Below are 20,178 nucleotides of genomic sequence, written 5' to 3' on the forward strand. Positions count from 1 at the left end.
CTTCTTTGGAGAAATGTCTATTTAGGTCTTCTGTCCTTTTTTCAGTTGGGTTTTCTTATTGTTGTTGTTGAGTTGTATGTGTTGTTCGTATATTTTGGAGATTAAACTTTGGTCAGTTGAGTTATTTGCAAAAATTTTCTCCCATTCTGTGTGTTGTCTTTTCATTTTTTAATGGTTTCCTTTGCTGTGAAGAAGCTTTCAAGTTTAATCAAGTCCCATTGGTTTATTTGTGTCTTTCAGGTCCCATTGATTTATTTGGGTCTTTATTCTAGGCAGTGGATCAAACAAGATGCTGTTGTGATTTATGTCAAAGAGTGTTCTGCCTATGTTTTCCTCTAGGAGTTTTACAGTGTCTGGTCTTACATTTTGGTCTCTAATACATTTTGAATTTATTTTTGTGTATAGTGTTAGACAACATTCTAATTTCATTCCCTTACATGCAGTTGTCTAGTTTTTCCAGTACCATTTATCGAAGAGACTATCTTTCCTCCACTGTATATTCTTACCTCCTTTGTCATAGATTAATTGACCATAGGTGTTTGGGTTTATTTCTGGGCTTTCTATCCTGTTTTCACTGATCAATATTTCTGTCTTTGTGACAGCACCATACTGTTTTGATGACTGTAGCTTTGTAGTAGAGTCTGAAGTCAGGGAGCATGCTTCCTCCAGTTCTGCTTTTTCTTTTAAATATTTCTTTGGCTATTCGAGGTCTTTTGAGGTTCCATACAAATTTTAAAATATTTTGTTCTAGTTCTGTAAAGAATGTCATTGGCAATTTGATAGGAATTGCGTTGAAGCTGTAGATTGCTTGTAGAATCTGTAGATTGTATGTGGTATTATCATTTTGACTATATTGATTCTTCCAATCCAAGACCATGGTATATTTTTCCATCTATTTGTGTCTTCTGTGATTTCTTTCATCAGCATCTTATAGTTGTCAGAGTATAGGTCTTTTGTCTCTTTAAGTAGGTTTATTCCTAGGTGTTTTATTCTTTTCAGTGCGATGGTAAATGGGATTTTCCCCAATTTCTCTTTCTGATCTTTCATTGTTAGTATATAGTAATGCAATCGATTTCTGCTTATTAATTTTGTATCCCGTGACTTTGCCAAATTCATTGATGAGCTCTAATAGTTTTCTGGTAGTGTCTTTAGGATTTTCTAGGTATAGAAGCATGTCATCTGCAAACAGTGATAAATAATTGTGTAGAAGTTATTCCATTTGTTAAAAAAAAAAAGGAAAGTAGTTGGGTAGTGATTCTCATCCCCGGCTGCTCATTAGAAATTAGAATCATCTAGAAGATTGCCAAGTATACGTGATGGAGCCTTGTGCCCAGATACCCTGATTTACTTGATCTGGGATAGGGTCTGAGCACGTGTGTTTTTCTGTGTGTCTCACGTGATTCTATTGTGCAGCTGCGATCATAACCTCTGCTCTAGATGGTCTCTTTGGGACTTTTGGAGCTGCCACAGAACCACAGAATAATAGTTACGATTGGCGTTTTTATAAGAGGAGGACACACACACACACACACACACACGAAGGACCATGTGAAAACAAGACAGAAGAAGAGGGTAACCTGCAGGCCAAGGAGAGAAGCCTCAAAAAACAAAAAAACCCCCCCAAAACCAAAAAACCAACACCTCTGCCAACACCTTGATGTTTGACTTCCAGACTCCAGAACTGTGAGCAAATAAAATTCTGTTGTTTAAAGCACTCAGTCTGTGGTGGTACCCTTTCATGGCAACTAAAGCAGACTAATTCAGATCCCACTGTGAATATGTTCACTACACTGTGTCTTGCCTCCCGTGTGAAGCCAGGGGAAGAAATTCTTTTGGAACTGTTCTGGGAAAGTAATTATGGATTGGTTCTCCTTTTTGCTTTGGCTGCCAGGAAAATGGACGTCAAGCTTGAAACTAAACCATAGCAGCCATGTGAGACGTTATGGTCTGGGTTTTTGTATTCTTTCCCCCATATTAATCAATGATTCTTACATATTTTTTTCTCTCATTCTCCCTCTGATTGCACATTTCCCCAGTTACTGGAAAGAATGGAAGTTAAAAATAAAGCGGCTGGGATCCATAGAAGTTGATGCTGCAGGTAATCATTATAATGATAATAAGTAATACTTACTGAGTAGTTGCTGTGTATAGGCTTGTTCTGTATTTGTATTATCTCATTGTATTCTCACACAAACCCTATGTGCAGGTACTGCTATTGATCCCTCTTACAGATGAGGAAACTGAGACATGAGAAAATAAATTATTTGCCCAATGTTATATAGCAAGGAAGCAGCCATGACAGGCTTTGAAGATGGGCCAGTCTGACTCTAGAACTCAAGTCCTGAACCATTACACACTCAGGAAAGGGAAAGAGATGTAATCTGCTCAAGCTTTGGGCTGCTGAGGTTGCTGAGGCCTGGTTTACCTGTTGGAGCAAGCGGGGAAGCAGATGGATCTGAGTGAGGCAGAAGGCTCTGGCTGGCTCTAGAAACCTCGCCATGTCTCACTGTGCTCTGCAATGAGGACATCCATAAGCAGAGCTGGGGAAGTGGCTTTTAGCTCTGAGTCCTTCATCTTACACATCTCACCCTCCCCAACAGCTTGAAGCTTAGGCCACGCTGATTGTTTACAGACCCACAACACTGCCAGCTCACTCACCTTCCTCTCCCTGTGTGTGGATATCCTGCTCGCTGCTCACTGCTCCCGACCCCCAGCTTTGCCGGGTAGACTCCAATCCATTTTTTCAGGAAACGGCTCAGAAGTTCCTGCCTCCAGGAGCACTTTCCTGGATTAAGCGCCTTCTGTCCAGTCTGTGAACTTGCAACTTGCTGTGTTTTTCTTTCCTGATGTGCTGAGTGTACTCTTAAAGTGGCTTGTTTATTATTCTGTCATTTCTTCTGGACTCTAGGTCCTGATGGCAAGGATGGTGCTTGATCCATCATTTATATCCTGCATTCCAGTTCAGCCCAGTGCAGTGGCTTAGTAAGGGTTTGTTGAGTGAATAATTTTATGAATATGAGATTGAAGTCTGTAGGTTTTGTTGGTGCTTATAGAGCCTTCCTCCAGAAAGATTTGTTAGGTGGAGAATTTAATCTCTTCCGCACCAGTATTTGGATAACTGGATGTGTTGTCACTGTGTGTGGTCTCGTGTGGGCCTTATTGTGAAATGAAATAGAGCATAAAAAACAAGCAAGCAAATAAACAAATACGTGGGACTCACATTTGCATAATGCTTTATGGTGGAGGAAATCATTTCCTATAGATTATCTCAGTGGTTATAGCATCCTCATTTCAGAGATAAGGAAAGAGAGTGACTTTGCTCAGGGTTGCCCAGCCTGTAAGAGGGTCTGGGGTGGGCTTCAATCCAGAGCAGGGGATTGTGGATCACGCAGGTCCTGGGCATAAAGCTTGTCTTGCTCACTCATGAGTCTCATTAAAATTCAAGTTCCTCCTTCCTAAAGTGGCAATAATAATAGAAGCTAGGGGAGTTGTACAGATCAAGAGAGTTTACAAAGGATCCACAATACTTGATGAGTAAATTAATATACATCTTGACTCTGTAGGAAGTTATGCAATGTATGTCAGGTTGTAAGAAAGCCCTGGAATTCCTTGTGTGTTCCTGACCACGCTCATTCTCCCCTAACTTTCTGCTCATTTGCTGCTTTCCTCTAGTTCTTACAGTTGCTAAGATCCTTAGTTCTTGCCACGTGGACTTTATTTCATGATTCTTGGCCTTGCTTTGGGCTTGCACTCTCCCCGAGCCCTCGCTCCAAGACTTGTTCTTTTGCTGAGTTGGAAAACTTTTTTTTCTCCTCTTGCACAACTTCTCTGATTCCACAGCTGTGACACTACACCTGGCAGGGAGTTCTGCTGGGGAGACTGGCTTGGGGGCCTCAGCCAGGAACACAGAGACCTCACTGCCTTGGCCTGGCAGGGAGTACCTTCCTCTGATTCTAGGCAATGCACAAGAGAGGACCTGCATCATTCCAAAGCCAACATTTTTCAGGCATTGGACAATTTGATGGTGAAGTTCACCACCCTCCTCTCCTCCTCCCAATCTGGCCTGGCTCATTGGGATCTGTCAAGTGGCCTTGGGGCCAGAAGGACGGCCAAATTGGGTAATTTTCTCAGAAAAGGGCTATAAAGATGAGGCTTTCCAATGTGCTTTCAGCATGAATCATAAGTCACAGGCATCAGGGCCAATGTGAAGCACATGTCTACCACGTGGGGGGGGGCGGGGCAAAGCAAGGCCGTGGTTAGGTGGGACATTTCCTTCGTCAGTTTCAAAGGCGAGTTCTGCACCTGTGAATTTTTAGTGATTGTTTTAGGTATTTTCATCAGCTCTTTAGATTGAATTCATATTAATGTTCATTCAGCAAAGAATGATTGGGCTTTGAAACAGATATGGTCTTGGCAGTCGAGTTGGAAAAACAGACGTGTAGAGTGACAATTACAATACAGTGCAAGGAGGGCCGTGGTGAGGAAAGTTCAGGGTGCTAGGGATGCAGCGTGAAACACCCTCAATCCGGGCTGGGGGGCGGGGTGGAATACAGGGTGGCAGGTGTTGAGGAACCCTTGTCAGGGGGGTTTCTCATGTAGCTGAGATCTAAGGGAGGAGTAGAAATGAGCTACTTGAAGGAGGGACATGAGGCAGAATCCAAGGGAGGACACAGCCTATGCTGGGTTCTGGAGCTGCGAGAACACAGCTTGATTGAGGAGCAAGTGTAATTTCCCGTGGGCCCCGGACGGAGTGCGCACAAGTGAGAGAGGAAGGGTTTCACCTCCGGCTGCTTTCTCTCTCTTCATGCTCTGGCTCTTGTCCGGATTAGCTTTGCATGAACAAAATGTACTCAGTGGGGAACTATATCCAATCTCCTGAGATAGACCATGATTGGGGAAAAAAAAAAAAAGAATGTATAGGGAGTTCCTGTTGTGGCTCAGCCTGTTAAGAACCTGACTAGTATCCATGAGGATTGCAGGTTTGCTCCCCAGCCTCACTCAGTGGGTTAAGGATCTGGCATTGCCAAGAACTGTGGTGTAGGTTGCAGATGCAGCTTGGGTCTGGCATTGCTGTGGCTGTGGTGTGGGCTGATCCCTAGCCTGGAAATTTCCATATGCTGCAGGAAATTCCATATGCCCTAAAAAGACAAACTATAAAATAAAAAAGAATGTATATGTATGACTGAGCCACTTTGCAGCAAGAATTGGCACAACATTGTAAACCGACTATACTTTAATAAAAAATAAAATTTAAAAATAAAATGGGAAGATTAAAAGAAAAAATATGCTCAAAAATGTGTGTCAGGTGAGAAATTCCTTACAATCATAAATTCCTATGTTCTTAAATTTCTGGTGGGACTTTAAAAGCCACTCATTCGAGCTCCTCCTTTTGGTTCTGTCATTCATTCTCTGCTTGTCTCTGTTTCCCCCAGTGGTCTGAGCCCAATCATTCACTTCTCATGCACAATACAACTCTAAATCCTTCTTGTGCCTTCTTAGGCTCTCTGCATTCTCACACCCCCTCTCCTGCCATGCCTGCTACCACACTGACCCTTCACGTACCTCTTCTACCCACACTGGCCTCAGACTTGACCTTAAAACATGCTGCCCTGGGGCAGATGATCCTTTTCTCTAACTTAGATGGTTGGCATTGCTGCCGCCTTTGAACCAGATATTCCCTCTGCCTGGAGTCCCTTACACCCTGGTAGCTGCCTACTCTTTCATTTCTTTTGAGTCTTTTCACCAAGGTTGCCTTCTGTTAGAGACCTTGTAGGAACACTTCTTAAAATATCACCTATCATTTCCCTCCAAGACACAAAGCATGCTCTATCCCTCTTTGTGCTTTAAATTTCTCCAAAGTCTTTTTCACCATCCCTGATGTACTTTGTTTTATATTAATTTATTTCTCCTACTCACTTAAATATTAGTGCTATGACAGTAGAGATATTTTTTCTGTCCTTTCCTTTCCTTTCCTTTTCTTTTCTTTTTTTTGTATCCACACTGACTAGAAAAGTGTCTAGAATATGATAGGTGTTCAATAAACATCCGAAGAATAAGTAAATGAGAAGTGGGGGGAGGCTGCAGTCTGGTTTGCCAGGGACAGTAGCCTTTTCTTTCTTTCTTTCTTTCTTTCTTTCTTTCTTTCTTTCTTTCTTTCTTTCTTTCTTTCTTTCTTTCTTTCTTTCTTTCTTCCTTCCTTCCTTCCTTCCTTCCTTCCTTCCTTCCTTCCTTCCTTCCTTCCTTCCTTCCTTCTTCCTTCCTTCTTCTTTTTTCTTTCTTCCTTTCTTTCTTTCTTTCTGCCACACCTGTGGCATATGGAAGTTACCAGGCTAGGGGTTGAATCGGAGCCTCAGCTGCCAGCCTACACCACAGCCACAGTCATGCAAGATCTGAACTGTGTCTGTGACCTACACCACAGATCATGGCAACACCGGGTCCTTAACGCACTGAGCAGGGCCAGTGTGTCCTCATGGGCATTAGTTGGGTTCGTAACTCTCTGAGCTGCAACAGGAGCTCCCAGAGGACAGTATCTTAATGCCCTCCTAGAAGCTCACCACAGAAGGGAGGGACCTCCCTGGTGGATGTATCAGGACATTTAGTCCAGTGAACATCTACTGAGTGCTTACCCTATGTCAGAAGCAGTTTCAGAGCTGCTCCTGACCTAGAGGTGTTCACTAGCTACTGGAAGATGTAGACAGAAACTGGAATGTGACTTATATGCACACAAATGAAGTATAAGCATGTGGCGTGGATGCAGAAGGGGAGGAGAGATGCCTTCAGAGGAGGAAGGCTGCTTTACCACGGGAGATTCCACAGAGAGATGGCATTTGCGTGACATTCGAATCGATGAGAGCTTCAACAGAGGGAGCACGGAGGCAAGTGACAGCATGGAAATAGGAAAGGACTGGTTATGCGTGTGGCCAGTGGGGACCAGACCATCGTGACGGCATCGTAAAATAAATGTGATTTACTGGGAAATAAATACAGACAGAGGGTTGAAAGTCAGGTCATTTGGGGGAGGGTTGGTGCCATGCTGGAGAACGTGGCTATTTTTCATTGGGAGCCCAGGACATTTTAAAGACATAGGATGTGAGGCAACCAACTTTGTAGCCTAATAACTCTTATCCTGAACAGCCAAAGAGACCAGAAACTTTGAGAGCAGTTGGGAAACTGTTTTCCAGATAAGAGCTGATGGACTAGAGCAGAGGCATCCCCTTGTCCGTTTTCATCATCTTTCACGTATGTAAATCCTTATGTCCCTCTAGACCTAACAACTCTTCTCAAAGGGCTTTCCACGCCGGATCCATTTATGTGCGCTTTATCTCTTCCTTTAGTCATTCAGTTAGTTTACACGTGTTGATTAAGCTTCTGTTCTTTTCTAGGACTGTGCCAAGGGTGCTGGGAAGGCAGTGGTAAATAAAATAGTTCTAGATTTTGTTAAGGGCTGGGAGGGAAAATAATAGAGAGGCACAGGAAATAAATAATGATGGGAGACTCCCTTCAATTCATGGGAGCCACGTTCTTACAGAGGAAGTCACATTTGGACTCTTTGAATGAAGAGTAGAAGTTGGCCAGGTAAAGAGAGGAGGGGAAGGCTGTCCTAGGCAGAAAGGATTCATGTGCACAGGCACTACAGTGGGAGGAAATTTGTGGGTCTCCTTTGACAGAAGGGAGCCCTAGCAGAGCACCTGAGGCATAATATGTGCTTAGTGAATGTTAGTTGAATGAATGAATGAAAGCATGAACCACATGGAAATGTGGTTATCTATTTAACAGATACCCCAGAATTTGTTTAAGTCCAATGTGACTTTATTCCAGAGTAGCTTGCTTTTAACTGAATTATTGATCTGGGTGGTAACAGTCGTCAGTCCTATTCTTGGGTACAATCTGGGACTGAAGGGGGAAAAATCCTGTTTATCCTATTTGTCTCTGAATTAGTCTCCCTAGAAAGCAGAATAAGAGGGAATCAGAGCTAAAAAAGGCTTTATAGATCAGGTCCCCCCAAATCTGTATTATAAACTGAGACCTAAGGAGACTCAGTATCTCGCCTGTGGTTGCACTGTGATTATGTAAAAATGGTAGAGCAGGGAATTCGAGGCAAAAGCAAGTTTTCAAAGCCTGAACAATAGTTTCTCAATTCTCAAAAGGCAGAGAAAGAACCCTGAGTAGTAAGAGGAGGGTTGGTGGTGGCAAGTGAAAAAAAGAAAAGAAGAGAAAAAAACAAAACAAAAAAGCAAGGTCTCACTCTAAAAAAAGAACTAAAGGAACTGTTTTTTCAGATATGGCCTTTCCACCTCTGAGGAATAACAGCAAATCCACATGAGTCTAGTTTTCTTCAGAAAACTTCATAGAAAATTTCATTAAAATCTTCCCTTTCTCTCCAGGACCTAAGTGGCCACCTGGCAATGACTTTGCCAGCAGAGCAACTCCTGCAGTCAGCAATCCACTTTGTTTTTCTACAGATTGTTTTTGTCATGCTAGAGCCAATGACTCTTAGCTGATCCAGGGTCACAAATGTTTTCTCCTAGAAATTTTACAGTTTTTTTGTCTTTTTAAAAAAATTTATGTCTTTGTCCATTTAGAATTAATTCTTGCTTCTGGAACAAAGTATGGATTAGAGGTCTTTTTTATTATTATTTTTTTGCACATGCATATCTAATTCTACCTGCTGTTGTTGAAAATAATAATCTTGACAGAATTGGCTTTATACTTTACTTAAAATCATATATGTATAAATATGTGTGTGTGTATATATTCTTATATCTTTGAACTCTGTTCTCTACTATTGATCTATTTGTCTGTCTTTATGCCAATACCACTGTTTTGATTAATGTAATTTAAAATAAGTCTTCAAATCCGAGAGTGGAATTTATCCAACTTTGTTCTTCTTTTTAAAAGGTGTTTTAATTTATCTAGATATTCACATCTTCATATGAATTTTTGAATCAGTTTGTCAATGAGCTTAAAAAATTCTGCTGGAATTTCAACTGGGATAGCACTGAATTTACCCATCTTTTGGGGAGAACTGACATCTCAATATCGAGTTGTCCAGTATATGAGTACAGTAATCTCTCCATTTAGTCAGGTTTTTAACATTTCTTGGTAATGCTTTACTATTTTCAGTGTACAAGTATTTCACAGCTTTTTAAAGATTTATTTCTAAATATTTCATACTTGTATGCTCTTGACAATGATATATTTTTAAAATATAAAACTTCTGATATGTTATTGCTAATATGTAGATATACAATTGATCTTTGTATTATTATTATTACTATTATTATTATTATTTTTTAGGGCCTCACTGTAGCATGTGGAGGTTCCCAGGCTAGGGAGCTGCCAGCCTATGCCACAGCCACAGCAATGCCCGATCTGAACCATGTCTGCGACCTACACCACAGCTCATGGCAACGCCGGATCCTTAACCCACTGAGCGAGGCCAGGGATCAAACCTGAAACCTCCTGGTTCCTAGTCGGGTTCATTTCCACTGTGCCATGACAGGAACTTCTGATCTTTGTATTATTGATCCTGTACCCAATAGCCTTGCTAAACTCACTCAGTTCTAAAAGCTTCTTCTTCTGCTTCTTCTTCTTCTTCTTTTTTTTTTTTTTGGGGGTAGATTCTGTTAGATTTTCTAAATGTATCATCATGTTATTTGTAATTAAAGTCAATTTCACCTCTTCCTATCCAACCTGGATTTTTTTTTTTTGGTCTGGAAACTCTCTTAATTAAGGCGGTGAATCAGGAGTTCCTGTCATGGTTCAGCAGAAACGAATCTGACTAGTATCCATCAGGAGGCAAGTTTGATCCCTGCCTCACTCAGTGGGTTAAGGATCCGGCGTTGGTGTGAGCTGTGGTGTAGGTCACAGATGCGGCTTGGATCTGGCATTGCTATACCTGGTGTAGGCCAGTGGCTACAGCTCTGACTCGAACCCTAGTCTGGGAACCTCCATATGCCTTAAAAAAAAAAAAAAAAGCAGTGAGTCGAGGCATTGTAGGACTCAGCTTGTTTGTTTCCAACATCTCAGTGACCACTGTATAATAATATATACATATATACTATATACATGCTATATATATAAGATATATTGTCTGTTTCTTTTTTCTGTTGTTTACAGTGGGAGGATAAGTACAGTTCCTGTTACTCCATCTAAACCAGAAGCAGAAATTCTTCCCACCTGGATTTGAGATAAAGGCAAAAGATATTTAAAAAATTATCTTTAGACCCTATGTCAAGCTCACGGCCATTGCCCAGAGGGTTTTTGGAGCCCATTCTGCTAATTTCTCATGCGAGCAGGCCAAGTATGCAGAGATGAGATTACTAAGAGAGAGACAGGGCCCAAAAGATCTAAATTATTTTCAGGTCAAAAGTGATAGTAACAGAAGCAGTTTTGAGCCCATGTGTAGCCTTTCATGGCTTATAAAATGCTTTCACACTCATGAACTCATTTGGCCCCCAGAGCATCACTGGAAAATAATGGGGGGAGATGACCCCTACTTTATTTGTAAGGAAATGGAAGCTCAAAGAGGTGAAATGAATTTCCCAAGAACATAGGATTAAGTAGAGGAGACACAGGGGCTGCCATTTGAGCCCAGGGCTGTCTAACTTCCTGTCCAACCCTAAAAAAAAATGTATTATGGAGAATTTCAAACTAAAGTAGCTGGAATGAATAATCAATGCACATGTACTCATCACCTAGCTTCAATTGTTATCAACTCATTGACATTCTTGCTTCATCTTACTCCCACCCTCTATTAACAAATCTCAGCTACAATATTAAAAACATAAATATTTTAATATGTACTCTAAAAGCTAAGGAGCCTTTAAAAAACATATTTATAATACCAAGTCATACTTCAGATTAGCTTTAATTCCTTAATTTCATGGTTCTGTCTCTACAAATTTCCAAAATTACAAAAATGTCATAATCTTTAAAATAGATTATTTGAATCAGGATCCAACAATTCTATACATAATTATTGGTCTCTCCTAATGCATGTGCTTCTTCTGAGCCTTTTTTTTTTTTTTTTTTTTTCCCCTTTCCTAGTATATTTATTGAAAAAAAACAGGTTGCTTTTCTACAGTGTTTTTCTAGTCTGGATTTGCTGATTTACTGCTGTGGTGTAGTTTAACGTGTTCTTTTGTCTCCTGTATTTCCTGAAACTTGGCGGTTGTAACTACAGCCTTGATCAGATTAAAGTTCAGTTTTTTTCATTTTAGCAAGACAGCTTCATAGGTGATGGGCTCCCCCTCAGTAGGTGCGTAACATCTAGTTGTCTTGGTTTCTGTGATGTCAGCAGCCACTGATGCTCAAGCCTGCATCCACTAATTCATAATGGGTTGTAGGCTGTGAGGCTGCCTTTAGTAGCTGTGCAATTCCACTTTCGCTCTCCTGGAACACTGTTGCCTTATGAAGAGGCCCAGTCTGTCTCCTTAAGTATGAAAAACCCTGTACCAAAAAAAAAAAAAAAGAGGCTGAGTCCTAGCTATGTCCAAAGGGCCCAAGTCCCTGCTGACTCACCACCTGAATGCTGCTCCCTGAGTGGGCCTGGCAAGATGAGCAGACCTGCCTAACCAGCTCACAGAATTATGAGAAACCAACTCTGCATCTTTTATCACTAAGTTTTTGGAGTGATTTGTTCTATGGCAAAAGTTTATGAAATGGGAGGAGATTATTTACATTTTACTGAGAAAACTAAAGTCCAGGTAGAGAAGATGTTCAAACTGAAAAGCCGAAGAGCTAGGTCAGAATTTAGAATTTTTGACTCTTATTCCAGTGTTCTTACCCTCTATATAGTTCCTTCTTTCCTTCCTTCCTCCCTCTCTCCCTCCCTTCCTTCCTTTCTTTTCTTTTCTTTCTTTCTTTTGCCACTTACTGGGTATCTTAATCTAAACTCCCTGGTATCCTAAAGTAACCTCTGAGGTTGAGCTCCCTGACACCTCGAGAAACCCTGTGAGTTGAGCTCATTTAATAACCCAGCTATTAGCTAGGGCTCTAGAAACTCCCTTAAGGGAAATAGAAACTGAAATCTTTAGTGAAGTTTCAGTCTTAGCTACATTTTACATTCCTATTGTTACTCAGTCTTTGGGAAAATAAACTTGGACATTTTCAAATTGGGCGTGAATTTGGAGAAAAGACTTGGAATATCCATAGGGTTAAGGGCTTAAAAAATACCCAAGCATAATAACTGCTTTTTGTGTAAGTCAAGTAGGTGTTGACTGATTCTATCAATTTGTAAGTCCAAACAACTTCCAGATGGTTCTAATAATAGTCAAAGTATCTTATATTTGATTAGAGCCTTTCAGTTTACAAAGCAGTTTCACATCTGTGTCCTTATTCTAACCCTATGATGGAGCTTGAGAGGAAATAGGCTAGGGATTATTGGTTCTATTTTCTAGGTGAAAAAACTGAGTCCTAGAAGGCAAAGTGACTTGCATAAAGCCAACATCTAAGCAAGTAGTAGAGCCAAGATTTAAACCTAATCTGATTTCATAGTCAATGATTTTTCTACCCTACTGCCTTTAGTTTTGTCTGTAGTTTTCTTAAGAACATTTTCCATCCATTTCCATTTTAATATCAATAATGAAAGGAGCACTTAAAAGGCAGTAAGTCAAGGCCATAGGGATACAAAAAGAAAGTGCTCACAGTCTGGCAGAGTGATGGATATACAGACAAATAATTACAATATTAATAGCTATAATGATGAACATTAATTGAGTACTATGTGTCTAATCCTGTTCTAAGAGACATACATATCTAATTTAATTCTTAGAACAATCCTGTCTGGTCTTTGCTGTTATTGTCCTCACTTAGTAGATGAGGCAATGGAAGCATAAAAGAGGTTTTAAGAAACATCTTGACGAAACACAGCTTGTAAGTGATGGAACTGGGACTACAAATTCCAGGGTGGAGTTTGCAGAAGGTGAACGGAAGCACAAAATGATCCCCTAGTCTTACAAGAAAAATCCAGGAAGGCTTCATTGAACCGGACCATGAAGGATCTTGACTTGGTCAGAAGACATGGTGATGTGTTGAGTAGTGGTGGTAGGGAATGGCGTGGTCATGGACCCATATGCACTTCAATACAATGAAGCTTAATCTGAGCATATCACTACAGAGAGAGGTACGTATACAGACAAACACATGGACCACTGCAAGCCAAATGTTCATATAACAGGAGGTGGTGGTTTTGGTGTTTATGAAGCCCTTTTCCTTTAGCACAACAGAGCTCTCAGCCAGGAGGGGCATGGCTAATCTGCTCATCTTGTTCACTGGTCAGCTTCCGTGTCCTTTTGCCAACTCCCATTTGCATTGTCTCCTCTCCAGTTTCATGCTGGTCCATGCCCTATGGACCACTTTTCAGTATCAGGACTAATTGTCATTATTCCTGAGAATTTTAATTAGCGTAATTACCATCAGCATGCGTTTCGATTAATAGCCATTAACAGCAGTTTCAAAGATTTATTATGGTAGCTGGGATTTAATTATTTAATTAATGGAACAATTAATAATAACTTATATTTATATGGGGCTTTATAGTTTGCAAAGTGGTTTCAAATATAAAGTCCCATTTGATCCTCCCTGAAACTCCAGGTGGTGGGTAGGGTTACTACCCAACTTTCTAGACAGGGAGGTTTAGCTGACAGAGGTGTGGAGACTCATCTAGTTTCCTGGTTTCTAGTCTGGTTCTGTTTCTTCCCTTTATCTCTCCACCTGCAATTGCTCAGAGTTTCACCCCAAAATGATATTTGAGCCAAATCTTAGGGAATCAGTAGCAGCCAGCCAGACAGTCAAAGAAAGGGAAGAGCTATTAAAAGCAGAGGGAAAAGCAATTGCACCAAAGATGTAGTGTACAAAGGGCATGGCATGTTCAGGGAACTGTTGGTATTTCAGAACACTCCCTGTGGTGGAGGGCAAAAAGCTTGGAGTAGGGTGGACTTCGGTTTGGGTCGCAGCTCTGTCACCTGTGAGATCAGCTGTGTGATCCTGGGAACCTTCCTTAACTTTCTAAATCTGAGTATAATAAAAGTATGAAATGTCTTGTAGGACATTTCTGAGAATTTGTGAAAAAGTGTCCTACAAATCCGACATGCAGTAAAAGGTAGCAATATTAGTATCGTCGTCAGGATAGTAAGATGATTCTTTTTTCACTTTTAAAAATGTTCTTGAAGTATAGTTGATTTACAAGATTGTATTAATTTCTGCTATACAATAAAGTGATTCAGTTAAACGCATACACATATTCAGTCTTTTTCAGATTCTTTTCCCACATAGGTGATCACAGAATACTGGATAGAGTTCTCTATGCTATACAGCAGTTTCCTCACTGACCATCCATTGCATACAAAATAGTGTGCATATGCCAATCCCAGACCCCCAATCCATCCCTCCCCCCACCTTTCCCCTGTGGTAACCATAAATTTGTTTTCTAAGCTTATGTTACTCTTTTGTAAATAGGTTCATTTGTATTCATTTGTATTTTTTTTTTTTTTTTAGATCCACATACAAGCAATTTTAGATATGGTATTTGATTTTTTTCCACTTACTGTGATAATCTCTAGTTTCAGTAAGACGGATCTTGATGGTGTGGTAGGCCAGGGTGGCAATGTAATGATGTTAGAAGGATATGCAGAGGTCAAGTTTATGGATGCCATCAGTCAGTCATTTGGATTTTATTACCTAGCAAATAAGAAGCCATGGAAAACTGAACAGCAGGGCTGACCTGGTCAGAATCTATGTTTTTCGATCACCCCAGCATCAGTGTGGAGATGAATGACTGGTTAGGAGGCTCTTTAAACAGTCCCAGGGTGGAGGTGTGAAGACCTGGACAGAGGCTTTGACCCAGAGTGGAAGGGCACCCAGATCAGAGACGTTCTGGGGAAGTCCATCACCGACCTGCTGCCTGACCACATGCGTGGTGGTAGGAGTGGGAGGTTTATGCCACAGTTCCTAGTTTGGACAAATTTGTAGTTGATGAGCTATCAGCAGAATGTTGGCTGACAAAGGCTTCCATGAGAGTCTTGCAGTTATTTCCTAGGGATGGAAATTATTTCTCTGAACCTTAATTCCTTAAAGGACTGCCATCTGAGACATTGCAGTGGGGCAGAACTTGTTGACCAAATGAAAGAAAAATTTCATTTTCTTTGTTAATCAGTATTCTGCAGCATGAGGAAGTTCAGCAGAAACCAATTATCATTCAGTATCACTGAACCGGGTGAAATGAAAAAATAAGCAAAAACCAGGTGGGGTCAATGCAGAATGAATCCAGAGGAACAGAGCTAATGTCTGCTCTGAAAAAAAACCAAGGGGGGCCTAACATTTGGATCCAGGATATGTTTATTTCTGTTTCTTCAGTTAAAGTGTGTCAATCTGGAGTTTAAAAAACAACAACAATGACAACAAACCAAGGGCGCTCCCATGGTGGCGCAGTGGAAACGAATCCGACTAGTATCCATGAGAATGCATGTTCAGTCCTTGGCTTTCTCAGGGAGTGAGTCAGCGACCCAGCATTACTAGGAACTGTGGTGTAGGTTGCAGATTTGGCTCAGATTCCCCCATTGCTGTGGCTGTGGTATAGGCTGTGGTGTAGGTAGCTCTGATTCAACCCCTAGCCTGGGAACTTCCATGTGCCGTGGCTACAGCCCTAAAAAGAAAAAACAAAACAAAACAAACAAACAAAAAACACAGAGCATAAAATATTTAAGCTTGCCTATTTGCTCTTCACAAACATACTCTCATATCAAATTACAGATTTTACAGATTTTTCTTTATAGGAAGTTTCAAAATCATGGCATACTGGAATTATGAGAAATAAAATGATATTGAAACCTCACCTTTGTTAACATGGAGTTCCTTTCTAAGTACTTTCACTCTCGGTCTCACTCTTAGGATTATAAAAGTATGCAGGTGTGAGTTATTGTTCTCATTTTGTACAGAGTGAAACAGAGGCACAAAGAGATTAGGATCTTGTCCAAGGCTGCAATGGTTTGACGTGGCAGAGGGGGATCCCAGCACTCCTGGATTCCAACCACTCTCGCTTTACCTCCCAAGGAGGCCAGAGTAGGGGCCAGTTAAGCATGGAAGTCAAGGGCATGACTTTGGAGTCACTCTGGGATTAAAATCCTGCCCCTACCATTTACTAGCTGTGATTTGAACAAATCAGTAGGCTGCTCTGAGCTCCATTTCCTTATATATAAATTGGAGCGCCCTATTTCTCATGGTTGTGGGAGGATCAGGTGAGCAGTGAACAAAGAACAACGTGATTTCTCAGTTTAGAGCCTGCCCCATCTTAAATTTCCCATGAATAATAAACATTGTTATTAATTTGGTAGATACTCTTTGGAGTGGCTTTTTGACTCACCAGGAGTTTTGGAAAATGATCCCTAATCCACAGAGATGGACCTTGGGAGCCATATTTGTGTTCCTAGCTGTAGCTGATTGATTCCTAGATGGACACCATCCATGCTGGGCCAATCAGTGATCTTTTCTTGAATTTAAAAACTAAAGCAGAGAGCATGTCCCTTTGAAGTGAAAGACCCCAGAGCTATGGGTAACCAGGCTCCTGCTACGTGGAGGAAGGAAAATAGTTAGTAGTAAGAGATGATAGAGCTTATGGGTAGAGCGTTACACAGGAGAGGGAGAGGGCCCTAGTGAGACCCAGGTGGATTCCTGCTCCTTATGTCCTAATGCTAAAGATTTCCTTATTTCCTTAATTCCGACATATCTACTCTGCATTATTTACCTAATCTCATTGGATTTAGAATCTTGTCATTTACAGATAAGAGTCCTGACTAATGCCATTATTGTTTACCAGTCTTAATCACCCACTTGGGTAATGTTCTGGTGGAATGAGAAAGCTCTTGGAACTAGGGGCACAGGACAGTTCCAGACGTCCGTGAGGAGGAATGGAATATGAAGTGACCTCAGCCGGATTGCCTCATCTTCTGGTGCTTCAGTGTCCTCATCCATAGGATGGAGCTCTGCCTGACAGCGTCTGGCGCTTAGGAGGTGCTCAGTAAATATTAATTCCTTTCTAGGTCTTTTCTCTGTCCTGCCTCTCTCCCCTTCCGTAATTCTGGCCTCTGCCTTGTTAATATCCACATGAGGCTACATCCCTTGCTCTGACTGTGAATTTGCCATTAGAATGTTCCCCAAATGTTATAGTTTACCACCAGTGCTGCTCCCTTTAGCACCCCTACCCTCACCCTGCCTTTGCTCTCTTAGTCCCCACAACACATACAAGCACTCGCAGGTCCCCAAGCATGTCACATGCTCTCTTGTCTCTGGTTCTGTGCGTGTTCTGGTTCCTCTGTGTCCAAGAGTCAAACAGCCCCTCCTCTGTTGGATTCTTGGCATCCTCAGCTCTCAGCTTAGGGATCTCTACCTTCTGAAGGTGTTCTCCAGACACCCCTCCCCTCTCTGTCTCCAGGCACGGTGTCTTATCTGACTCTGACACGGAGTCACTCTCCTATAGGTGCCTGCTTCACTTGTCCCTCTTCCTCCTGGTTTTCACCATCTGATCCAGCTTATCTCCCCCACCCTGCTATCACCCCATCTTGCCCAGGGATTTCTTCAGCAGCTCTCTGACTTTAATGGCAGCACCAAGTCCTTTCTTCCTCACCCATTTTGCCCATTCATAGCTCCTTGGACCACTTCTTCATGGTACCCACTACAGTGTGAGAGTGTTTCATGAAGGTCTGTCTGCTTTTTTCTCACCCCTGGAGCATCAGTACCTTGCACATAATTGGCATTTGAACACATTCATTAATGGACAATCTAACCTAGGGAATGAAGCAATCTCAAAATTCTCTGAACATAGTAGAGCCCCTGGGACACAGAAGCTACTTGCTTGCCAGAGCATCAGAATATGTTTTAACCAATGGGCACTTGTGGAACCCACGACAAAAAAGTGGCAAAATTTATGATAATTCCAACTAGCCCCTAGATTGATGATTTGGGGGTGATGTGAAAAAGTAGAGGTTTGGGTATCAGAGAGACCTGGGTAAGAATATGGTATATCATGACAAACAACTGGACATTGCTGAGACTCAGTTTCTTCATCTGTACAATGGCAAAGAAGAGTTGTGAAGAGGATAAGAATCTGTATATAAAGAGGACTTGCAGAGCAAGCACTTAATGTCAGCTCTTGTAACCTGAACGGCTCCTACCCCAGTGTGGCCAGTTTGGCCTTGACATCTGGAAACTTTATTTTTCACTCTCATTGGCATGGACTGGTGTAGCCTCTGGATGGGCAGGCACTTTTTCCATCAGGGTCCACCATGGATTTTCCATGGTAGACTTTTTGCTGTACTGGAACCAGTTTGGCTCTGAGCACCAAGGGTCAACATGTTCCTATGGAAAGAAGCTGAGATGGAAATTCTTTCTACCCTGAGTTTCCAGAAGGAAGGGAGAGTCTCCAGAAGTCCATGGGCTGTAAAAGTAGGTTGTAAAAGGGAAAGTGGTTCATAATGGATTTTACTACCCTGACTTCCACTGAGGATGTAGGGGTTTGGTCCAGGCCACCAAATATATATGGGGTTTTACTACTGGGTAAGTCTCAGATTGTCTCACTAAGGCCAGGGCCAGGTTGTCAGGAGTCAGAAGCAACATTGAGGCTTCCTTGTCCCTAGACAAGGCTATGGGAGATGGGTATACAACTAAGCATTGATAGGTACCAGATGGAGCCAGCATGCATTGTTCCTCTGCACCTTTGTTTGTGCTACTTTGTTTTTCTGCCCAGAATGCTGTCCCCATCTTACCCACATACTAGACTCTTTCCCTTATTTATGGAGGGCAGGATACCAATGGTCAATAAAGAGTTGGGTGTAAGAATTAGATTGACCTGGGTTTGAATCCTGACTCTGCCATCTACTAGCTGGGTGAGAAAGTAACTAACCTCTCTGGGCCTGTTTCTTCATTTTAAAAAGGTTGGCTGGTAATGGTACCCACATAAGAGGGTTCTTGTGAGGATTAAATGAGTCGGTGCATGTAAAGTGTTTAGCACATTGTAATGCTACATAAGTGAGGACAACTTTTGCTCATTCTTTAAGTCTCAGCTCAAGCTCTGTCTCTTTTTTTGTAACTGGTGGCCTCAGGTATCCCCCTTCATATTCCCACGGCTTCTTGTCCAGCTTTCTATCTGAGTACTTACTGGACTCTCTCATGACAGTCACAATTGTACAACACAAACTCTTCAACAGGAGCTTAGGATATTTTTTGATACCAGCCACCTCACTTTATGACGTTAACTCATCTACCCCACCCACTCCCTTCTCATCAGCTCTTTCCCAACTTATAAAATACGTCTACTGGGCTCTTCTCTGCGATCTCTTACAGATTTAAGATACAGATTCTAAAACCTTGACCAGAATTATGATGGGATGTCAACAACCCCCTTCCCCCAATCAGAAAAATATCTTTCTTTCTGGGACATTTATTAATTATACATTACTGAGCCTAGATTGCCCATTTCTCGAGAGCTGCACAAAGTGAATTCTCTGTCACGGGAAACAAACGAGCGATTGAAAGGCATTTCACGCCTGAATGCTCTCATTCTGCTCATGCTTGGACATCATGGCTGCTGCTTTTCTGTACATTATCAAGGGAACTGGGGTTTGTCACTTGCACCAGACCCGGGTCTCTCCCAGAGAACCTCCAGAGGAGGCCTCAGCGGTTACCGTAGAAACGTCTTCCTTCCTGGATGCAAACGCATGAAGGCTCAGGCAGCCAAGGCCCAAGAGGGGCCTTGTTTAAACAGGAAAGAGCAGACAGTTTAATGGGTAGCTTTGCAGCTCAGATTCCTACACAGTTTACAGTAGTTGGAGTAATAAAATTCATAATGAATGTTTCTTTATTTTACAGCTAACTTTTTGTGTGGTTTTTTTTTTTTTTTGCTTTTCTTCTGTTTGTTTGTTTTTATTTTATTTTTTTCCTGAATGCTCACTGATCGGCAGGGAGAGTTTTTAATTCTCTTTCATTTTTAATTACTAGAGAATAACATTGAAAAAATGTGCTCTCTCTATGTACGTTTCTTTCATTTATTCATGATATTTCTATGACGTATATCATGATTATGTTGGGGAAACAAAGAGTCAAAGAATAGAGGTTATCAGTTTAGGGACACATAACTATTTGTAAGAAGGGAAACTTTCACATGGGTAACCACAAAAAATCATT

The 20,178-nt window shown here is 41.5% G+C and overlaps 1 long non-coding RNA gene across 2 annotated transcripts in view; it reads left to right on the top strand.

Moving 5' to 3' along the window:
• Window positions 716-20,178, top strand: part of LOC102158676 — a 201,662-nt gene continuing 182,199 nt past the window's right edge. Inside the window, exon 1 of one of the 2 annotated variants that reach the window (XR_002345175.1) lies at window positions 716-2,098. This is a non-coding gene — a long non-coding RNA (uncharacterized LOC102158676). Of the gene's footprint in view, window positions 2,099-16,822; window positions 17,011-20,178 lie in introns of those variants that run through there. The other variant, XR_002345174.1, reaches the window with a different exon arrangement.

This window comes from Sus scrofa, chromosome 6 (assembly GCF_000003025.6).
Source record: "Sus scrofa isolate TJ Tabasco breed Duroc chromosome 6, Sscrofa11.1, whole genome shotgun sequence".
NCBI classification, from domain to species: domain Eukaryota; kingdom Metazoa; phylum Chordata; class Mammalia; order Artiodactyla; family Suidae; genus Sus; species Sus scrofa.